The sequence below is a fragment of the Squalius cephalus genome, assembly GCF_949319135.1.
Source record: "Squalius cephalus genome assembly, chromosome: 4".
In the NCBI taxonomy this organism is placed as follows: domain Eukaryota; kingdom Metazoa; phylum Chordata; class Actinopteri; order Cypriniformes; family Leuciscidae; genus Squalius; species Squalius cephalus.
The window spans coordinates 23,248,530-23,272,839 of record NC_137125.1 but is presented as its reverse complement, the minus strand read 5'-3'; the positions used below and the strand labels follow the sequence as shown (position 1 = coordinate 23,272,839).

The 24,310-nt window shown below is 39.9% G+C and overlaps 1 long non-coding RNA gene across 2 annotated transcripts; it reads right to left on the bottom strand.

The window, feature by feature from the left end:
• Positions 1-7,243: 7,243 nt before the first annotated feature.
• Positions 7,244-8,016, bottom strand: LOC307157437. Of its 2 annotated transcripts, none has more exons than XR_013820971.1 (3): positions 7,871-8,016; positions 7,550-7,684; positions 7,244-7,400 (listed from the first exon to the last, which is right to left on the bottom strand). It is a non-coding gene; the product is annotated as an uncharacterized lncRNA (long non-coding RNA). The 2 variants fall into 2 exon arrangements; XR_013820972.1 differs by having other exon boundaries at positions 7,550-7,681.
• Positions 8,017-24,310: the final 16,294 nt, after the last annotated feature.

The window sequence follows — 24,310 nt, the reverse complement described above, 5'->3', positions numbered from 1 at the left end:
ATATATATATATATATATATATATATATATATATATATATATATATATAACGTGGAAGTGTTTGGTCGCTTCTAGCTTCATCTCTGTTTGGTCCTAATGAATGAACTGGGCTAAGCTAAGTGCTATCAAAGTTTCGCCGCGCGCCAGAGGGATTGAGTGCACGCACTGAGACGAGAGAGGTATGTATCAACTCGTCTTAGTTAAGGGAATAACATAGTTTAATATGAAAAAACGGTGGAGTGTTCCTTTAATTGTACGTTTACTTGGAACAAGAGGGACAAAACCAGACATCGTCTGCTGCAAGGCCATCCTCAAGTCCAACACATTCGAGATGAAACCACTGGACCCTACAGTTTTCATTGTCACATGCCACCATGTCACCTTTTTCCTCAGGTCCGTGGCACAGACACCAAAGTTTTTTCTGTTTCTTTGAACAGTGCTCTCTACCTCTGTAACTACCCTTCCTTGTGTTGTTTTTCCTGTATCATTGTTAGAGGCAAAGTTTTGTTGCTCACAGATGCGTGGGAGGCTTGAGTGAAGTGTTTGCCAATGAGCTCTGGGAGGGATACTGCCTCGAAAAATTGTTGTGCCTTTTTTATGCGTGCCATCCAAAACTCAGGGTTTGGTTCTATGCGCAGAACAACACAGTCTTTGAGTGTCCAAACCACAAAATCACAGTAATTACTGCCTGTCACAAATATTTGTGTTTGGACCTGTGTGTAATATGGATGACTGCGTTTCAATTTTACCTCTCCGTCAACAACCTCAAGGCAGAAGTTGCTGTCTTTGGCCAAACATGCCTCTTGAATGGAGCTGTTCCTGTACTTGGAAGGGCACTTAGCTTCAACACAACCTTTCCCACAGCAAATGCACCTCACTGTGCCATCTGGTGATGCTCCCACTTGGGGGAAATCTGGGTTTATAAAAAACCCACATGTTGCAACTTCGTGGCCATTGTGTTTTCTCTTGTTATTTTCGACATATGTTCTCAATGCCTGCTCTTCATGTGTAATGCCCCAATTGACATCAGCTGTGCTACATTTGCTGTCCTTGGGATAACAAACCTTTTTTTTACAGTTGACAGAGCTGGTGCTTTGATATCAGTAGCATAAACAGCATGCATATTCGAGGCGGTGACCCTGCCTGCTTGAGCAGCAAACCATAATGAAGATTTCTGCTGTTTCCTTGTCCTCTTTCCAATCTCTACAGCCTGTGCCTCTGAAACATCAGCATGTTTTTGTAGTGCCTGGCAGTGCTGTTCCAATACTGATAAGTCCAACAAGCCTGGGGTCATGTAGGCAGTGAAGGGATTTCAACTGTGTGACAGGCTGCACAGGATCTCTGAACTCCTCGCAGTAATCTGGCAGCACACTCAGTATAGCAGACTTGCCACCTGTTTTATGAAGATCAGTGTAAAACTGTCTTAGCTCTGAATGTGTAGGTGATGGTGTAGGGATCGTCTTGGTACAAGTCCTCAATCCAAGCTTGTTGTCAGTCTCACCATCCAACAGAGAGTTCATTGATTTTCGCATGGCAACAGCAGAAGTGTAATTAAACTTATGGCCTACCTCACCGTGAACTTTGTTCACGTTACTTGGTAAGATCCAGTATGCAGACATGTCTGTGACAGTCCTCATTTCTCTGCACCGGACAGTTGCTTCCATTTTAAAAAGCAAGGCCCCAACATGGGTGCAAGTCTCTGCAACACCAGCCATACACGTACAATAATGGGCTGAGGAAACTTCACCATTGGTGTTGATAATAACCCAAGCCTACAGAGGAATTTCACTAAGGCGCTGGGAGTGCATCACCTGTACATAAAGACAGAAATGTTAATTAATGACAGATCATGTAACAAATTAATTTGTGATTAAGCAGAAACTAAATTATCTTATTTGTATGCTAACACTGTTGAACTATCTTGTAAATGTAAATTATGTATTTCAATGTAAAAATAATGTAATGTAAATTATTGATTGTAAATTATGTATTCATTAATTTCCAATCAACATAACCACGTGAGTTACAAAAATAAATCTGCCCACCACAAGCAAAATAAAACTGGGTTTTAGACTATGTTGACGATTATAACAAATCTTTTTTTTTATTATTGAAAATGCAACTGCTCAAACCGACTGCTTATGACTCTTTAAAATAACATAACTTTAGCTGAATATTTAGCATTTTGTTTGTTTTAATAACTTGGTTAAAAACACAAGTGCCATCTTATGAACGTGTTGATTCATTGCACAGGATACAACAGAGAAAGAATCAATTTTACAGAATCATTAAGATACGTAGGTATTAATACATTGTCAGTAAATAGCATATTTCAAAACGCACAGAAAGAGACAAGGGTTTATAGTGCTTTGATAAAGTATCTAAGGGATTAATATAATATAGTTTTATTTATATATATATATATATATATATATATATATATATATATATATATATATATATGTGTGTGTTTTTTTGTTGTTGTTGTTATCAGGATTATTTGATTATTTCATTATGTGCTTCACTCGGTTAATGCTTCACAGTCCTTTCCAGTTGGTGGCGGTAAATGAAACTTTTAGCTGGTTTGCCAACCACCATAAAACTCCGAAAGAAGAAGAAGAAGTGCCTTCTTACCTTTGCCAGCTCTCGCAGTTAGCCGGCCGGTGAATGAGGAGGTCTTGTACCCAGCCACTGCAAAACTGTTCATGAGCTTGAAGGGATTTATAGCTCTTAAACTCCTGCAAAGTGTACACACTCAATCCAAAAACAAGGTAATTGACTATGTCCAGATATGTGAGCGGAGGTAACGTAGACTAACCATGTTCCGTACAGCAACGATGTTCCGTACAGATGACCTTTTCCCGCCGATTGCTGAATAAATACTTCCAGGTTATAAATAAACTATATATGTGTGTGTACCTCATTTCTCCCTCTTTCATCCCTGACCAAGAAAGAGAATCGCCCGCCGTATATTCCAGAGAGATTTCAGTAAGTTTGCTAGGTGTGCCCACTGCGCCTGCTAATGGAGGGTAGGCAAGCTGCAGCCCAGATATTAGCTTTAGGTGGGGAGACAATTACAGCGGTAAAAATGTATATTTCTAATTGATTAATGCTTCTCACAGTAATATAATCCTCATGAATTGATTATTATGTTATCACAAATCATTAAATATATTACCTTTGGTTGAATAACTGCTTTGAAATGGGAATTTTTAAACGTAAATTCCGGACAATGGCCGCTTGGCACAACTCTCGCACTGAGACAGGCAGCAGAGACGCAGCACGTCTGTCAACACAGACTGCGGGCAATGATGATTATTATATTTATATAATAAATCAACAATTATATAAAATTGTTGATTTATTAAAAAGTGACTATTTTAAATGTTAAAGGGGTCATATAATGGTACATGCACTTTTACAAGTTGATTGCACTGAAATGTCTGTTGGCAGTGCCTGTACACAACCATCCTATCATGATTAAAATCCATCCAGTGGTTTTGTTTTAATCTCCATATATGTTTGACCATCTATGAAATCAAGCCGTTCGATATTGTGACGTCATAAGATCGTACGCCCCTCCCGCGATTGTGATTGACAGCCGTGTTTCAACACAAGACCCGCCCTGAGCAAGCTGTGACAGCCGTCGTCATAGTAGTCCGCCATTGTTGATATGCTGGAGTAGAATGGCGTCTAAGCGATTGTGGTGTTCTGTTCTTAGATGTAATAAGGAACACAGCAGTCATTTGGATGTTCCTAAATCTGAGCCATTGAAGATGCAGTGGCTGAGTTTTGTTTTTGAAGAGATATGCCCAAAGGATTGACGCGGGGATTCCCTCACGGGGATTCCCCACGATCGTCCATGCTTTCATGTTTATGCAAATCATTTCACACCAGACAGCTTTACAAACGAGAAAAAACGGATCGGTACCAACGTGTTACTGCTGAACCTCCAGAAGATGTGAGTGTAATGTTTTATTAACCTTTATATTAGTATTTATATTAATCTTTGCGAAATTTGCAAACCTTGCTGCAGGCTTCACAATGAATGCGTCTAAGGTTTACACTCAGGGTACATTACGGCATGTTTTCTATGTACGACGTTCTCAATATAATTCATAATCACACGTTTATAACGAATAACACGTGGTTATTGTGTTAGATACGAGCCGTTTCTCAATATGCGAACTTGTCTGTACTTGTGTTCTTGTGGACTTGTGAAACGTCATCAGTCGCTGCCCTAGTACTGTTCCAATTCAAAGTTCACATCTAGCCAAGTCCAGTTCAAATCCCCGGATGTGTTCTTGATCCGCCCCTTTTACCGAGGATGCATCGAGAGGTGACTTGTGCGGACTTCAGACAGCCAGGTATCCCAGAATGCATCTCACACCAACCAGCAAGCGTCAATAGCAGAGGAGAAATCCCCGCGTAATTTAAAAATACTGCTATAATTGTGTCACAAAATGTAGTTTTAAGAGTATTTCAGGCGAGAATGTAGTTGTTAAAAGCTCAAATCTTTGGTTTATTTATAAAGATAGCGCCTATTTGAAAATTTGATCTGACGTTTTCGGAGTTTTGAGAACCAGGCAACCGGACGCTCGGCGCTCGTACCCCGCCGAGAACAGCCTCTCTCGGCTAGTGCTGCTGACTTGCCGGTGGCTCGGATGTCTAGTCTAGTGGTTTAACTAACATGAGATATAAATCGTCTTGTGTATATCCAACAGGCGATTTATTTATTTTATTTGTCTCATTAATGTATAATTTGTTCCCTGGCAAAACGTTTTAGCTGAGAGCAAAGTGAAGTTTCATAGCTTTATTTAACGTTAGTCTATTTAAATTTAACGTTTTAGCGAGAGCTGACTTATGTTTGACTGAATCGTTGGCTTTTTATTGTTGTATAGCTTCTTATACCTTTTAGGCTACTTATACTTTTAGAATGGGTATTATTGATCATTAAAACTGACATTTAACAAAAAAGGTTATGTCATTTTATTTTATATATTTAAAACATAGCCTATACAATATTTTATTATAGTCTGCATGTTGCCTATTCTCTTCACTGTATATACATATATGACACAACCCTGTCTCTTTTTGCTAAATATTCGTTTTAATGATCAATATTATAATGTTTTTTTTATTCATCATATTTTTAAAATGAAAACAAAAAGAGTCAGGGTTGTGCTTTATATTTTGTGTTGTTGTAAATATGCAGTGAAGATAATCAATTGCGTTTCCTGAACCACATTTGTGTGGCCATTATGTTAAAGATTTTTTTTTAAATGAAAATGAAAAGAGGCAAAGTGGTGGTTTATAACATATTTCGTTTTATTTGTAGCCTAAAGAGATAACCGGAGTAGCCAGAGCGAGCTGCATGAGTGACGCTATCAAGTACGCCGCTGTTCCATTTGCAGAATTATCGGACTTGTGTCCTCCCGTCCTCGGGAGTTCGTTCTCCTGAGTCGAACTTGTCAGTCCGAACTACCAAGGACTCAAGTCCGAACTTTGCGTACTTGGTATTGAGAAACGGCTACGGTGTACCCACAGAACAGAGGGGCGGGGTGAGCAAAGCTCATTATCATTTAAAGACACATGCACTGAAACGGCGTGCTGAAAACAGAGCTGTTTTTGACCAGGTAAAATTAGTGTTTTCTTACAATACTAATGAGAATTTTTAATTAAAGTATATTACAAACTTTTAATTTAGACCCTAAAGAATCATATTAGCTTGTACAAAAATGGCATTATATGACCCCTTTAAAATATTATAAATATAATATTTTAACATTTCAAATTGTCATTCTTTAATAAATCAACAATATTATATATAAGGTTGTTAACTGTTAGTTATATTACTATAACTGAATTGATTGTGATGTTATTTCATAGCCAACTTTCCATAAAAACGAATGTTATGTTTATGATACTGTTAAAACAATGATAGGATCTTCACACGTTAATGTTATTTAATAAAATGTCATACATCAAATGATTGTTTAGAAATAATTCTTATTCACAGTTGTAACATACAGTATGTTTATTTCAAAGGAAAATAATAAAAGCAAGGAAAAGTCAGAATGTCAGGCAGAAAAAAGCAGTATACTAAAGTAGTGCTAGAAAAGGCAGTTCAGGAAGTGATAGCAGGAGCTAGTTTGAGGCAGACCTCCAAAAAATATGCCATCCCACACACCACCCTGCAAGACTACAAAAAAAAAAAAAAAAATACAGTCTGAACCCTCATCCTAATTCAGCCCTGACACCTGCAGAAGATGCTCTCATCTCATTTATATTGTGGATGGCAGACCACGGCTTCCCAGTCACAAGAGCTGTGGTGAAAGTGCTGGCTATTGGCATTATTAAAGAGAGTGGCAGAGGGGACAGTACCACTGTCAATCTGGAGAAGGGGCCAAGTGACGTCTGGTGGTCCAGATTTAAGGCTATGGTGCTACTCCAGAGGCCATTGAAGGGTTCTTCAAATTATATGAAGCATTATACGTTCGCCACAGTTTAGAGGACAAACCCCATCTTGTCTTCAACTGTGATGAAACTGGCTTTGGGGACAAACCTAGGTCATGAGAGAAGGTGCTCTGCCAGACCGGGAGGAAGCACGTTTACCAGCAGCAGCAGACCACCAGGGAGCACATTACAGTGCACTGCTGCGTGAGTGCAGCCGGGGACAGCATCCCTCCCTTCATCATCTACCCCGGCTGCCTCCCAAGCAACGCATACAGGCTGGATGGGCCCCCCAACGCTCTCTATGGCATCCAGGAGAAAGGGTACATGGATTCTGAGCTGTTTCTCAAATGGCTCAGGCATTTTGTGCAGTATGCTCCGAAGGAAAGGCCAATCATTTTAATTATGGACCAACACGAGACGCATGTCTCAAGAGACGTAATCATGTACTGCAGGGAAAATAAAATTGAAATTCTCTGCCTCCCTGCCCACACCACACACATCCTACAGCCCCTGGATATTGCGGTCTTTAATCCCCTTAAGGCTGGTTTTTCCACCATGGCGTCCAGGATGGGTCTAGTGCGAGGGGATCTTGTGGTGGGGAAAAAGCAGTTTTCTTCCCTGCTAAAAGCAGTCTACCCCACTGCTGTCACTGCAGTAAACATAAAGGCTGGGTTCCGGAAGGCAGGCATCTTCCCTCTGTCCAGGGGGGCTGTGGACACAACCCAGGTAATTTTAATATTAATACAATGATAATTTATCCTCTAAGTTACTTGCATTTTTTTGTGGTGTGCTAATGAGTATTAAATATGCTGTATTGCCTTAGGTGGTGAGAGTGCTCCCATTTGTTGATGCCAGGCCATCCAGCGCTCCCGTCACCACCTCAGCCACGCCATCCATCGCTCCCGTCACTCCATCCATCGCTCCTGTCACTCCCTCAGCCACGCCTTCCACTGCTCCCGTCACTCCCTCAGACACACCTGCCACTCTCACACACACATACAGCGATCCCACTACTGACACACAGACATCAAACACTCCCTCCACCACTCCAACACCTTGCCCCACCTGCAAAAGGGGGGTTCCAAAAAATTACCTGGTAGCAGCAGGGGTCATTCCAGAAAGTCTCGCAAATGTCCTGATGAGCCCAGCCTTGGACAGGAGGGAGAAGGTGAGGCGTCGCCTTCCGCTGCCAGCCCGCGTCATCACGAGTGACGAGTATGTTCGGCTGCTGGAGCAGAAAGAAGCAGAGGAGAAAGAGAAGGAAGAAAAGAAGAGAAAGCGCAAAGAAGATATGGCAAAGAAGAGGGAGGAAAAAAAAACAAGCGCAGGAGGCCAAAAGGCAGAAAAAAACAAACACCACCTCCCATTGAGGAAGATGGGGAACACTGCGCTGTATGCAGTAGGGTGGTCCCACCTGGGTCAGGAGATGGGGCCATTGATGAATGGGTGCAGTGTGACCTTTGTCATCTCTGGTTCCACATTGAGTGCGCTGAGGTGGAGGAAGTGCCAGACGCTGAGTGGCTTTGCCATAAATGTTGTTTGTCCACATAACCTAACACACACACACACACACACACACACACACAATTAACACACCCTACTGCTGATTTACTGACAATTTCTAATTTTATAATCAGTTTTAGTGTTAAATTTAAATGGTGCACACACACACACACACACAATATCCTTATCATTTTATCAGTTCACGGTTGCCCATTAATTGGTTACTTTCAATTATTAAACGTTTTAAACAAATGCAAATTGTTTACCCTCCTTCTTGTTCTTCAGAAATATATGATCAAGTTGTTTTATAACGTTTCACATGGTTCAGGCTTAATTCACGTGCCATAAATCATGACTAACCATCGCGTGGTGGTCTAGCTTATTAGGCAGTAGGCAAATTAACTTAAGTTTAAACAAAAAGAAAAATGTACTCACCTTTCTTATAGATTTCGATAATATCCTCTTCTTTTAAAATAAATAAACGGCTCACAAATGATCATTTTAACGTCAAATTTTGCAGTTGAAATCAAGGTATGCGCTCTGTACGGAACACCGTTGGCCGCCTGTACTGAACACCGTTAACGTCTGTGAGCATCCGAACCGAGGTGGAAGAGGGACTTAACCCCACTTTTCTCAAATACTATTGGTCCAAAAGACATCAATCAAAGAATAGATCCTCCAATGGGAATTTCCCCTGAGAATGAGCACTCACACAAGCTTGTAATGTCTCTCAGCAACAGAGGAGTGGCCGTTGGCGTGCGGTGAAAAGTGTACGGAACATGGTTAGTCTACGTTAGTGCGTCTGGATCCGTAATCCAGTCTTGGGCTGCTAAATCATATGGATCTATGTTGTTTATTTCGGACAGTTTGTCCAAATAACGTTTTTTGGCAGTGGCATTTAGTTTCTCTCGGTAGGGTCCCTTCTCTTTTTCTTTTAACTTCTCCATTTCTTCCGTTATCCTTCAATTTGACCTCGTTTTAACCAAACACACCCACAATTAAAAGCCGTAGCAACGGCCGGCGATAACATAAACAGAGATCGTGCCTCTAAACATGGCGCCCACTTCCCATAATGCAACACTGCGTGACGTACCTTCACATTCCCTATTAAGGAGAAGAAACTGAAACTGTGAATTGTTACTTTGATGTTGTAATTCGCCTGCATATTAGAAATATGGGACAATGTAAATAACTGAGTGATGTATTTGCAGATTGTCGATCCAGAACAGATGAATGTAACGCTGTCCCATTTTATGCTTGCAGGTATGAGTTGTTGTATTCATTTAGTTTCATTAATGTTTTATTAATTTTCAGAATTCATAAATCTTATTAATTCTACATAAAAATATGCCTTTGGTGTTATGCATTTTATTAAATGGAACAATTTAAAATACTGTAAAGAAAATACATCTTGTAATATGTGAGTTTGCGGGAAGCACTCTGAAGAGAGATTGTGGATCCAGAACAGATGAATGTAACACTGTCCCATTTTATGCTTGCAGTAAACACACAAAAGTGAAAAGGCATTGCTGGTGTTTCTCTTTATTTGGGCTGATCCTGTGGTGCGTGTCCAGCGAACTGCTACATATGTTACTTTGTGTGTTACATGTAATGTGTATTGACATTGAAATCAATGAAATGAATGCCCAAGCCATACCCGCTGTAGCAAAAGACATCTTCTCTACTAACTGAGTAAAGATCAGTGGGGTAGAGTACAGAACCGGGCTAGTCATTTGCAGTGGCACAGAACAGGAAATGCCTGTGTTTTGCAGAATAAAAAAAAAATGCTTTTAGTCAACAGTATGATCTACTTCACAGTGAACAAGCTTATGGTTGACCATTTCAGTGAGCACTCTGCCTTTTGACTTACAAAGTGCTTATGATGGAGATGATAGCCTTTATATTGTACCATTATTTTCTCTGTAAATGTGCATAGAGTTCAGTTGTATGGTGCTTGGATATTTTTGTCTTTATTAAAAAAGTTGAATTCTTCATATGTTTATTTTTTTTCCTTTAGTGAAAAAGCATTTTCAGAACATTGAGTGTAACACAACTGTCATGAATACACTTTAAAGTATTATAATAACACTGAATGATTTAAATGAACACTTTAAGAGAAAGGGAGTAACACGATTTAGAGTTAAAAATACTATTTAAAGTATCATATAATAACACTGTGAATGCTAGGAATTAACACCCCCAGTGAAAAGGAATAACACAAGTTTAGTGTAAAAATTACTCTTAAATGTGTTAAGAAACAACACTCTGAGTGTTACATTTTTAACACTATTATGGAATTAAAATATTAACACTATCCAAAGTGTTAATTTAACTCCGAACTGGTGAGAATTATATAAACTCGGGGAAATTGTTATATTTAACACTATGGGAGTTGAAATAACACTGATGTTTTTGCTGTGCACTTTGCTCCTTGATGATCCCAATGGAGTTCACACTGCTACGGACCAGGCACCCTGTGAAGCATAAACAATGTAACTACTGTATTCATATTTGTGTGTGTAGTGTCCATTTCTCCCACATACATACAAGCACACAAACCGTATATTTCTCAATAAAACTAACAATCTAAACTAACAATTTAAACTACCTAAACTTACCTAATTTTTTGTTTTTGTGTCCTAACCAAGGGTACTTGGATTTAAAATCTTCATTTTGTCTGGCTGTCCACAGGTCTGGGCAGTCATAATTGGTATCTACATAAAAAAAACCCCTAATAAATAGATAATAAATAAAAAAATAAAATAAAAAACACAACAACATGAGTGATTGAATTTTTATGGGCTATAAATGTAACTATAAAGGCTGGGAGAAAAAATCGATTCACCTAGGTCACCTATTCTTAACCATAGGGCCGCGGCCCAAGAGCACCACCTGGAGGGCCGCAAAAAACTTTACGTTTTTCACCTGTGGGCTGCGAGGGCAAACAAGTTATCAATTGAAGACACCAGAATGACCACTGTTATCCATGAGACAGTTACAATACGCAGAGTTTAGCTCCAACCAGCTCCAACACACCTGTTTGAAAGTTTCTAGTATGCCTAGTGAGACCTTGATTAGCTGGTTCAGGTGTGTTTAATTGGGGTTGGAGCTAAACTCTGCAGGACACCGGCTCTCCAGGACCGAGATTGGTGAACCCTGCAATACACCATCCCACCACTAGTGGCAGTAATGCCTCAGTTAGTTGTTTAACAAGCGCTAATAAGCAGAAGACGACACTCAGTCAACCGTAGCCTGTAGCAAAAGTTATGGAGAATTTTTTAAAGTGGAAAAGTGGAGAACAAAGTTGCGCCAACCCACCCCAAAAGTCAAGATTTTTCCACAAATACAATCCTGACTTCATTAAGTACGGATTTGTGAATGGAGGTGACGAGGCAGAGCCGAGAGCCCAGTGTGTGGAGTGTGGGCTAATGCTATCCAACGAAGCACTGAAGCCTTCAAAACTAAAGCGGCATCTAGAAACCAAACATCCATCGCTTGTGGGAAAGTCGGTGGAAATTTTCAAGAGAAAAGAAAATGTGCTTCAGATGCAGAAAAGGTCTGTTGTGTCACTGACTGGAAAATCTAAAAGTGCTTTGAAAGCCAGCTAACTCGTAGCCAGACGAGTGGCACAGACTAAGAAAGCATTCACGATAGCGGAGGAGTTGGTTTTACCTGCCGCTGTAGATATGTGCCGTGAGATGATCGGAGAGGCTGCTGCAAAAAAAGCTGCTAACCATCCCACTCTCAAACGATACTGTTAGTCACTGTATCACGGACATGGCCACAGACATACAGCATCAGTTGCTAGAAAGAATAAAAAGCAGCCCATTTTTCTCTTTGCAACTAGACGAATCTACTGACGTCACAAATGCTGCACTGCTACTGGTTTTTGTTCGCTATCGCTGGGACAGTAGTTTGCATGAAGACATACTGTTTTGTGGAGAGCTACCCACATGGACTACGGCTCAGGAATGTTTCCGCTGCATGGATAACTACTTCAAAGAGAACGGTCTAGACTGGCAGAACTGTGTTGGGGTGTGCAGCGATGGTGCAGCGTCAATGACAGGCAGGCATCACGGTGTCGTCAGGCAGATACTTGATCGTGCCCCAGAAGCTAAATGGACCCACTGTTTTCTTCACCGTGAAAGCCTTGCGGCAAAAAAAATGTCACCAGAGATACATGAGGTGATGGATGTAAGTGTGAAAACCATAAACTTCATTAAAAATAATGCTGTGAACTCCAGATGTTTTGCCAAACTTTGTGAAGGCTTGGAAGCAGATCATGTCCAGCTGCTCTATCACAGTGATGTGAGATGGCTCTCAAGAGGACTGGTCCTCAAGAGTTTGTTTGAACTGAGGAATGAGGTCCTATCTTTTCTCACTCAGAGAAATTCTCCTTTTGCACATTATTATGCCAATGCACAGTTCACAGCTAAACTTGCCTACATCTGTGACATTTTTTCACTGCTGAACCAGCTGAATATCTCACTTCAAGGGAGAAATAGCAACATATATTTTGTTGCAGATAAAGTTCAAGCTTTTAAGATGAAACTTGCTTTGTGGATTAAGAGGGCTCAGGCAAAAAGGATGGACATGTTTCCCCTTTTGTCTGACATTTTGGAAAACTCCCCCCAGGTGAAGATTAGTTTCCTAGTCTCACAGCACCTCTCACAACTGGCAGTGAAATTTGATGACTACTTTCCTGAGGATCCCAGAGAGGGACACTTGTGGATTGCGGACCCATTTTCTGTGGATCCCACTAAAAATGATGTTGCTTTGCCCTCACATCTGGAATCCCAGCTTCTGGAAGTAGCCACTGACAGTACTTTAAAGTTGCAGTGGGGCAAACTGGATCTTGGCTCCTTCTGGATTGCTGTGTGGCAGGTCCAATGAAATTCTTCCTGCCTGCATGTGGTTGGTTAGTCCACTCATTGAGTTTCGTCCTATCAGTGGGCTGTAGCAGCATATATAAACGGGCTGGCTATGGTGTCACGAGTCACCGCCCCTTCCCGGGTCGTCATTCGGTCGCCATCCAGGTATGTTGTGTGATGTTAACTGGGTTGTCTATGGCAGCGGTTCCCAAACTTTTTTTCCTGCGCACCCCCTTCTATGTCCCAACCGGGTTGGCGCACCCCCAATCCCCACTTCAAAAAAATAACGCAACAAAGCTTTGTTTTATCGCCATATAAAGACTCATGTTTAATCATGCGCAAATAACCAGAACACGCATGACAATAACAACATCAACAAAGTTTCAATATAATGCAACAAAGCTACGTACAAGCTTCCACTTTTAAGAGGACGAGTGACAGACACAGGCTCAGTAACAAAAAGCACGGTTATTTTCAGCCGCGTTAAAGCTACACTGTGTGATTTTTACCCCCATCTAGCGGTGAAATTGTATATGACTACCCAGTGAAAATTAGTTTCTGTTCCTCTCAATTCCGAGGGCGTTTAAAATCCTACGGTGGCCGTATTATTCCAAGACTAACATGGCTTCCAGTTATCACTTCGTCCATGACAATAATAAACAATAATACGTCTAAAATGAATAAAACTACAGGAGATGTCAGGAGGTAAACGTCACCCTTGGAATCGGCTATCCCAGCATAATCAGATTAGGCTAACGTTACAATGTGTACAAAGTAAAAGCAATTAAAAATAACTAAAATTTACAGTGTCCTTTTTTTTATATAAATTGCGCCTTTAAAACTATTCATTACCTGTGATCCGTCGCAGCACAGATTTATGTTACAAGGTAAACAATACTTTTTCACCATTGACGCGAGGATGAAGTTATACTAGAGGTCGTTCTGCCGTTATGCACAACTATGCTATGGTTAGACAAGCAACTATAAAACTTCGAATTTACACACATTAATTACAACAGGCTGAATTACCTGTCGAGAAGAAAGCAGGCAACCTCGGCGTCCGTTTTAAAATCATTTCTCCTCATGAGCTCTTTCCATCTGGGAAAAGTTACTCCAATATTGACTATGGTCTTGCTGATTTGTCTGTCGCGTTGACGTTATTCTCTCTTTGAAGTGTGAGTACGCACGCGCACACACACACACACACACCGCACTATCTTTCAAATCTGCCGGCACTCGCGAGTAATCTCCCCCTCGCATTCGTCACGGTATCACTGAGTGAAAAACGCAAAAGGCGAAGCTTGAATTTACAGGCATGTCCCTCTTTGGCTAATGTAGTTTCAAGATGGAGAGGCAACATGGCGACCGGCATTCGAACCCCTCACCCGTATGTACTTTCAATGGCAGATTATAAACTTAAGAGAATACTATTACTTGAAAGAAGTAAATATATATTAATGAGCACATATATTTTTGAAAGAACTAACCCAGATAGCAAATAGTAATTGAAACGATGTTAAATCAACATCCCACTGTCAACGATAAAATCATTGAATCAACGTCGAACTCTGATGTTGATTCTTCATCATGTTGCACCCTCTATTATCATTGAAACAACGTTTAAATCATACCTAGAGATCAACAGAATTTCAATGGTATTTCGATTACAATGGATATCGAAACAATGTTGAAATCCCAGCATATCAACAAAACTTCAATGGTGTTTTAGTATACCACAGGTTTAATCTGAAGGTCTGTAATTTTAATATAATATTAAAAACATTATTATTAGGCTATAATCCTGCTTTATCGACAGCCAGCATGGGCTAGCAAAATATAGAAAATAGAAATACCTTTAGGCTATAACCTAGACTAGCACAAATGACACCCCACGCATTCTTTAAAAATTAAACAATCATTTTTATTGTATTATTTCATTTTTTCTTTTTCTTTTAACGTGCTAAGTCCTGCTGCGTCTGTCTTCCGTCTTCCAGCTCCTCCCGCTCGGTCTGGGGCGTAGCGCAGCCACTTCTGTACAGCTTGAGCGAAGTCAGTGTTTGCCGTTGTAAGACGTTGAGGCATCTAGAATACAAGTAAAAAATCATGTTTATTATTTTATTAAATCAGAACTAATTGTTAACTCAACAAATTAAATATGTTTATCAATATTTAATATCAAATTAGATACGTATAACTAATTAAATAGCAAATGTATTGATTAGAGTTACCATAGACAAAAGATTTTTCTGGTTGACTATTGCACATTAATTTCTGCTTAAATACTGGGTGCATGGAGGAATATGCATAAATCTCACCGCAAAAACAGGCTAATAATAAGGCTATGTCTTTAAAATTAACGAGGCATTTTAATTGTTTCTAAATGAAGTATGTGGGGCTAAGCCCCCCCTGACGCCAGGCCTGGTTGTCAGGCGCTGTATAATAACAGTGCGCGCGTGGCGCGCGCGCTTCCCCGCGCTCAGAAAAGATGCAGAAGATCATCAAAAATCATGATATCGCATAAGCACTAGTATAAAACGACTGTTATCATCTCTGAAAACAAACACAATGGAGTTACAAAACTGTATCGCACGCATATCGCAGCCCTGCTCGAGGATTAGGCTATTCATATTTTGGATTTGTAGGCTATTACGACGAGATGGTCTAATCGGCATTTCCAGTTAACGTTACAACTCGAGACAGTTCTGCATTGAATAAAGTAAAGGTAAACCATGTCTTTTGTGTAATTCTGGCCCGCCGCGGTCACTGCTGTGGGTAGCGCTAGCGCTAGATAGAGCACTATGCTAATAGCGTTGCTCCGCCGGTGTTCTCCGGCGGTCAGAAGAAGTAGCGGTGCTGTGTTAATAGATTTCACGACACTAGAATGGGTACAGACATGCATTTTGAGCTAGCTGTCACAAAAATAGACTGGACCAGTGAGGTTTTGCTAACTTTATAACCTAGAAGAGAACCACAAAGTACTTTTGGCAGATTTTGACACATTGGTAAAACAAAAATCTATTTCATTGACTGCAGCACTGCGTCGGTTACTACATTAACCATCATGTTAACGATCAGCCTAACAGTATTTGATTTGGTACAATTCATTCATATCGAACATAAAGCAAGCTTACCTGTACGCTTGTGCCAAGGTCCAGAAATGAGCTGTGTTCGGTGCAGTAGCCTACGTTGGTGTTGATCTCCCGGTCAAACAAAAATCGATGGATTTTCAATCATATTTCCCGGTCAACTATATATCGATGCATTTTCAATCATATTTCCCGGTCAACTATATGCGATGACTCTTCAACAACAGCGTCGTTTCCCGGTCAACTATAAATCAATGACTTTTCAACACATTCAGCGATCGCCCGGTAAACCAAATATCAATGCTTAATCAATCATAAAGATAACTATAGATCAATGTTGTTCCAATATTGTTGCCATCAACATAAATAACATCAGGTTTTCTTCGATATGGTAATGGTGATTCAACATTTATTTTGCATTGAAATTTCAACATCAACCATAATGATGATTCAGATGGAAAAACAATGTTTATTCAATGTTGGCTTGCTGTCTGGGAAGTGTTTTTTGCTAAGAATCAACTAAAAAAGTTACACAGTGTAGCTTTAAAGAAACATTGCAGCAATATTAAATGACCGTAAATGACCGTGGAGCTAGCATCATCATCATAACACAACGGTTATGGAAATTAGAACGACAGTACATTGAATTGCAATGAAGTTACAAACGATCCACAACACTCCGAAATAGATTAAATAAATAAAAACGAGGATCAATCTGATACTTTTCAAGTGCGACAAGAAAATTAGCCTACACACGATCCACAACATAAGTAACAAAGAGCATAGGCTCAAACATAAAATAAATTAAAAGAGGATAAATTACAATCGATTGATCGACTTTTCCACATCTTTATGGTATTGTGTGTGTGTGCTCGCGTCTCATATGAGTTTGTGCACGGAGAGTTTGTGTGTGTGTGTTCGGGTCACATTGATTATGTGTATGTGTGTGTGCTCGCGTTTCATATAAGTATGTGCGTGGAGAGTTTGTGTGCTCGGAGAGTTCCGCGCGTCTCGTGTGTGTAGAGTTTGCTTGTATGTGCGTGAGCGACTTTAGGTGTATCGTTGTGCATTTCATATGTATTTGTTTTATCAAAAACTAATAAATTATAGTGTTTTTTTTATTTAAAATAAAAGGAAAAGGAAATTAACAAAGGAAATGTTTACTGTTCATGTTTTTTTAATGTATGGAAAAATCCCACTTAAAAAAAAAACAGACCGCCATTACATTTTTTCCTCTCGCGCACCCCCTGGTGGTAGCTCGCGCACCCCGTACCACACTTTGGGAATCCCTGGTCTATGGTATAATGTAGCTAACGTTAGCCTATTTTCAGAGTGGCGTGCGAGTTTCCTGCGGCTGGCAGTTGATTGAGGTTGTCCCTCCTCTGGTAGGTGAAGTCATGATTGGTTTTACACTTTGTATCCACTTGTATTGTAGCGACATTCTTGTTGTGTACAGTCAAAGGTTTGGGTGCTGATTCAAGTACGGCCAGTATGAGTGTTTCAATACGAAAGTGCTTAGTTTCCGCTGGCACAAGCTGTCCTCCCGATCGACTTGACGAGCCCTCAGTCTGCATGTATGCGTTTATCTGCCTGACTGGTTTGGTTCCCAGGGATCGCACCCATAGGTATGTGATTTAAGTCATTATCGCCTGGGTCGCGTGGCGATCTTCTGTTGAGAGAAACAGATTTTTAGTAATTGTTCGTAGTGAAATGATGAATTCGTCTGATTGTTTACTTGTAATTTTATAGATGTATCACGTACGGATTGGTGGCGTCTGCATGGCCGATTAGCTTTCTTGCGGTTGGACTGCGTCTGCGTGGAACTACTGTCCGAAGGCGCTGTTGCTTTGCTGTTAACAATTGGACTGACATCGTTGCCTTTCGTGTTTGTGTATTACGTGTGTGCATGTGTGTGTATGCGCGCGTTTGTTTGTGGTTTATATCTTTTTCTTTTGTATTAGTTATTTTTGTATTTTGATTTAGAATTTGTAAGGTTTAAATGGAAAAGTGCGAACACCTCGATTCCATTTGTTGTCTCCGTGAAGTGACAATTCTGAGTGTGTTTCAACTGTGACAATTTTGAGTGTTTCAACTGACAATTCTGAGTGTGTTTCAACGGTGACAATTCTGAGTGTGTTTCAACTGATTCTGAGTGTGTTTCAACTGACAATTCTGAGTGTGTTTCAACTGACAATTCTGAGTGTGTTTCAACTGATTCTGAGTGTGTTTCAACGGTGACAATTCTGAGTGTAACTTCATTCTGTCGTTACAGGAGCTAAGTGCGTAAAGCAGGGGCGGATTGCTGGTGGTGGTCTTTCTCACGAGTGCTGTGTCATGAGTGGCGTGTGTACTTGTGTGTGAGTGTGTGTGCACAGGTGTACGGGAAAGGTGACTTGCCGTGGAGGCCTTATGTGCCCTTTATCCCCTGCTCTGCCTCGGCTCCTTTTTCGCTGACTTCTCAGGTCGCTCTGTGTGTGTCTTGTTGAATAGTGATATTGTGGTGTCTATATTAATTGTTGTGTTTTGTGCTTTTTTTATATAAAGTATTTATCTTTAATAAAATTTATATATTTTTGTATCCACGTCTCCTGCCACTTTACTGTGAACGAACCTGTGTTGCCTTTAATCAGAAATTCCATTGTATTGTCCCTGGCAAGATTCCAGGGTGGCGTAGTCGCTAGCTGATCACCTCCAAGTCCCTCCGTCTGCCCTGCCACAGCTGTCTCAAAAGAGTACCCATGTCTAGCACTGAGTAGTGATGGGAAGTCCGGTTCTTTTCCGCGAACCGGTTCTTTCGGACAGTTCGTTTCAATGAACCGGTTCAAAAAAACGGTTCACCAGTTCTTTTACGTCATCACGTAATGACGTCAATTCTATCATCCCGGCGGATAAATATACATTCAAATAAAGGCATTTGTAATCATAACTTCAGTTAAATAATAGTACTCATCGTCATAATCATCTTGGATAGGTTTCTTACATTTACGTTTTGAAAATGAACCCTGTAGTAGGCCTAAGGCGATGCGCAAACGCGGATGTTTTACATGTCTTGAAGTGAATAAACTGGTCTTCATCATTTTTAATTTTATTTGTAATAAATAAACTTACATTTCGCCGAATTCGGCCCCTCATTCAAGTCCTTGGTTCAAGTTCAAGTTCAAGTTCAAGTTTCACTTTATTTATCCTTAGAAAGGAAATTTAGTGTGCAGCAGGATATCTAAAAACAAGACAAGATAAGAGCACCACCAGATGCCAACAACATTATAAAACACAACACAGGACACACATCAACACAACATCAACACAACAACACAACAACAACGGAGACACTACTTCCCCCCCAAAAAAAAAAAAAAAACCAATGACAGAAACCAATACAATACACCATCAGAGTGTCATAATAAACAATGACAAAAATATAAAAATATACTATATAAAATAATTCATAAGATATCACCTAAGTGAATTCATAGTCCTAATAGCCACAGGAATAAATGAATCCCTGGCACGTCTGGTTCTTAACATGGGTAGCCTAAAACGGCGACCTGAGGGGAGCAAATTAAACTCCCCAAAAAGTGGGTGATCAGAACAATTTAAAATGTGGTTAGCCTTACCCCGGACCTGTTTATCATATATATGTTGCAGCTGTGGTAGCTGTACCCCAACCACCTTAGAGGCAACATTTACCAGCCTAACTAGCTTATGCTTGTTGATCATTGAAAGACCACTGTACCACGCCACAATACAAAATGTCAAGACTGATTGAATAAAACACTGGTAAAACAAAGTCATCAGAGTCCTACACACGCTAAATGATTTCATCTTCCTCAAGAAGAAAAGTCTCTGTTGGGCCTTTTTACAGGCAGCAACTGTGTTGCTCTCAAAAGATAGTTTGCTGTCAATGATGGTTCCTAAATATTTATATTCATCTACTGTCTCAACATTCATATTCTGAATAACAGTTTCTGAAACATTGTGCTGTAATCTACGAAAATCAATAATCATGTCCTTTGTCTTGGAAACGTTAATAGACAGATAAAAGTTGTCACACCACTCAATAAAGTCATCAACTACAGGACCATGCCCATCCTCATCATTATTCAAAAGGCTCACTATAACAGTATCATCTGCAAATTTCACACAGTGCCTATTCTCATACTTGCTCCTACAGTCATTCGTATATAGAATAAAAAGCAAAGGTGAAAGAACACAGCCCTGCGGAGAGCCTGTGGAGGTAAGGGCTTTTGAGGATGAAACACCATTTACCCTAACACACTGCGACCTGTTCGACAGAAAATCCAGAATCCAACCAATTAAATTAGAGTTCAAATTAAAAAGAGACTGAAGTTTCTCAGCCAACAAGAAGGGCTGAATAGTATTAAATGCTGAAGAGAAATCAATAAAAAGGAGCCTCACATGAGTTTTTGAGGATTCCAGATGTTGATAAAGGAAATTTAACAATGTAAGTATTGCATCCTCAACACCTCTACTAGACCTGTAAGCAAACTGGAGAGGATCTAACTGATCCTCTACCTGCTTCAGTAACTCCTTCTTAATCAACTTCTCAAAAGTCTTCATCACCAATGAGGTGAGAGCTACAGGTCGAAAGTCATTTAAGACCTTAGGGTTTTTACACTTAGCTACAGGAATAATTGTAGAATGTTTCCAAATCTTTGGCACTGTTTGCGTCTGAAGTGATTGAGTAAAAATGACTTTAAAAATCTCACTTAACTGACCAGCACAAGACTTAAGGACTCGACCACTGATGTTGTCAGGGCCAGGACTTTTCCTAACATTAGTTAGTTCAAATAATGATTTGACCTTTAAAACATCAATATCAAAAACAGGAATACAATCATTAACCAAATTATCTCACATGTGACTGATTTGTTCACTAAAATCACTGTTAGAAAATCGCATATAAAAACTGTTTAATTCATTAGCTAGCTGCTCATCGGAATCAAAACCATTCAATGACACAGTGCTAGTGCCTTTGTGTAGACCTGTCATTAGCTTCATTCCATTCCACACAGATCTGAGATCAGACTCACTGAATTTAGACTCAATTTTCCTTTTATACTGAAGTTTAGCCTTTACTATTTCAGCTCGCACAACCTTTCTAATTGCAGCATATGCACTTTTATCACCACTATTAAAAATAGTCCTCTTTTCCCTTAACAGATGTTTCAGTTCTTTAGATATCCAGGGCTTATTATTAGGATAGGAAACAACTGTCTTAGTTGGGATCACACTGTCCACACAGAAAGAGATGTAACTGCATACTGCATCAGTCAGTTCATCAATGTTGTTGGAAGAGTCTTGAAAAACAGACCAATCGGTACAGTCAAAGCAGCCCTGCAAAGCGGCCAAAGTGCTCTCCTCGTTCCACACCTGTACCACACGTGCCTGCACTTTGACTCTATGTAGCACAGGTCTGTATGTGGGCAAAAGATGCACCACATTATGATCAGAGAATCCTATAGGAGGACCTGCAACAGACTTATAGGCTCCCTTGATAGAGCCATAGCAGAGATCCAAAAGTCTGTTCCCCCGAGTGGGACAGGTGACATACTGGGTGAAACTGCTCAGCGACTTTTTACAGTTAACATGATTAAAATCACCAAGAAAGAAACACAGGGCATCAGGAGAGATAGATTGTAATTTTGAGCTACTGAAAAAATGACATCAGAAGCGGATTTTATATCTGCTCTTGGGTGGATGTACACTACTGTCAAGAATATTTGGGGAAATTCTCTAGGCAGATAGAATGGTCTAATCCAGGTCAGTGTCAGACAGCCACGTCTCAGTGAAAGCCATCACACAAGCGTCCCTGAACTCACGCAAAGAGGCCACACACGTTTGCAGTTCATCAGTCTTGTTCCTTAAGGACTGGACATTAGCTAGCAGTATCGTTGGTAGGGGAAGACGTTTCTTTACCATTAGTTTTCTTAATCGTTGCCGCACTCCACCACGTTTCCCTCTTTTCCTGATTTGTTTACCAGGTGTAACCGGACGCCTAGAACTTTGAATGGGAGCATTGTCACAGACTAAAAAGTCAAAACAATCAAGCCCGCGACTTAATAGCCGAGTTGCATCTAGGTCCACCACATAATTGCTTGATTTAAATCCCAGGAGAAAATCCCTTGTGTATTGTATCCTGTCGGGCTTCACAAACAAACCCCGAGCGATGTTCAGCACGATTGTCAAAAGTAGGAAGAAGAATATCTCCATTGTTGGGCCCGATGAGCACAGCAGAAGAAATAAATAAATAATAACGTTGTAGTTTAAACAAAAAAACAAAACAAAAAAAAAACGTAACAATGTACTACGGACAACAAACAAACACAGACACCTGCTACCGGGTCGCCTGCAATTGAGCCGCGCCCCAACCGGGGCGTGTTCACCCGTGCTCATGTATCAGCACAGACAGTATAAACACAGCATCAGTTGGCTAAAAGAAAGTTCGGTTCAGAGACGGTGCGATCACGCATGCGCAGTCTCTCCAGCTCATCGGTTCTCTGTATCGAACGTGTCCGAAAGAAACAGTTCTCGGTTCTGTACTTGTGATCCGAGAACTGCTGCAACAACCAGTTCTTGACTCGAGAACCGTATGCCTGTGTGTGAGCTGAGAACTACTGAAACCTTACTAGGCTATAGCCTTCAGTCGACAAAACTAAAAACTCGATGCATGTCTCCAGTATGTTTAATACGTTATGTTTTGATTAACACATTATAAACATTTATTTTGCACTCTTTAAAACCTTGGCAAGAGTTTACGTCAAAAATGTATATCAACTTACTTAGAAATTAAATGATCTGTTCCAGAAAAGAATGTTTTAGTATAATAATAAATGTTTAGTTTTACAAACCATGTGTTTCCAATCTTTAAAATAATACAGTGAAAAGGCAGTAGCCTATGTGATAAACATGTTTCTAACATGTTTTATTTTGTTACACTTATTGATGTTCAATAAAATACTTAAGAAACATTTCGTCCCTCTGAAAAAACTGCACGCATGCTCAGCTCATCAGCTCATCGGTTCTCCGTATCGAACGTGTTCGAAAGAAACAGTTCTCGGTTCTGTACTGGTGGTCCAAGAACCGCTGTACCTGTACGTTCGGTAGTGCGCGCATGCTCAGTATCAACTGCTCGCGCTCATCACTTCTCTCAGCACAACGTTGTCTCAGTTCAGTGAACTGTTGGATTTACTGGACTAAAATATATGCCTACTCCGGGATATTGGTTTATTTTGAGTCGAAGGGACTGTCAGGACTTAGGCATGTCCGAAAGTGAGTAACTTTAGTAACTTGTGGATCAGTGCTGACGCAAGACGCGAACTGTTTCGAACGATTCAGTCTGATTTAGTGTACTGGTTCGACCAGTTCACTAAAAAGAACCGGTTCAAAAGAACGATTCGTTCACGAACCGGACATCACTAGCACTGAGGGCTGTGAAACTACTCCTTGCATTCACAACTACATACCTGTGTGAATCAGGATTCTCCATTGTGGCCACAACTAAGACCAAGGCCCGAAACAGACTCAAAGCAACACTGGAGGCTACTCTGAGAGTGAGCCTTTCCCCCATTCCACCCAGGCTGGATCTGATAATGTCTGTGAAGCAGGCCCAAGTGTCTCATTAAGAGGGGAACATAAATAGGGAGTTGTAGCTTGTTCAAATTGGACTGTTGTGACTGTTATTGTTCATTTATAACAAATATGAAGAGCAACTTCAGGTTCTGCCATGCAAAAATGTAGACTGCTGAAACAATTATCAAATTATTTTGCAGATTATAAAGCTGTATTTTTTTCATTTGCACTTTATTTCAATTTTCATTTACAACTTATTTAATTAGAAAAATATTATTATGAATTTATTTATTTTAGCAGCACATTTTATTGTTTTTATTTTATTTATTATTTTTTGTAAGTAAAATTTGTCAAATCTAACTGATTTTTGTGTTAATATGCCTGACTTGAGCCTTTAAATTTGTTCTTGATGCAGATTGATTTGTTCCATGAATTGTTGTGTGTTTGGCATCTTGTTGTATGTGCAGGAAACTATATTTTTTCATTTGCACTATATTTCAATTTTCATTTACAACTTATTTATTTAATTTGAAATATTATTTTGAATTTATTTATTTTAGCAACACATTTTATTGTTTTATTTTATTTATTTTTATTTATATACATTTTCTATTTTTTTGTAAGTGAAATTTGTCAAATCTAACTGATTTTTGTGTTAATATGCCTGACTTGAGCCTAAATTTGTTCTTGATGCAGATTGATTTGTTCCATGAATTGTTGTGTGTTTGGCATCTTGTTGTATGTGCAGGTTTACATACACATGAATAATAAACTGTTAAACTGCAGGTGGATTTCATTTAGTTA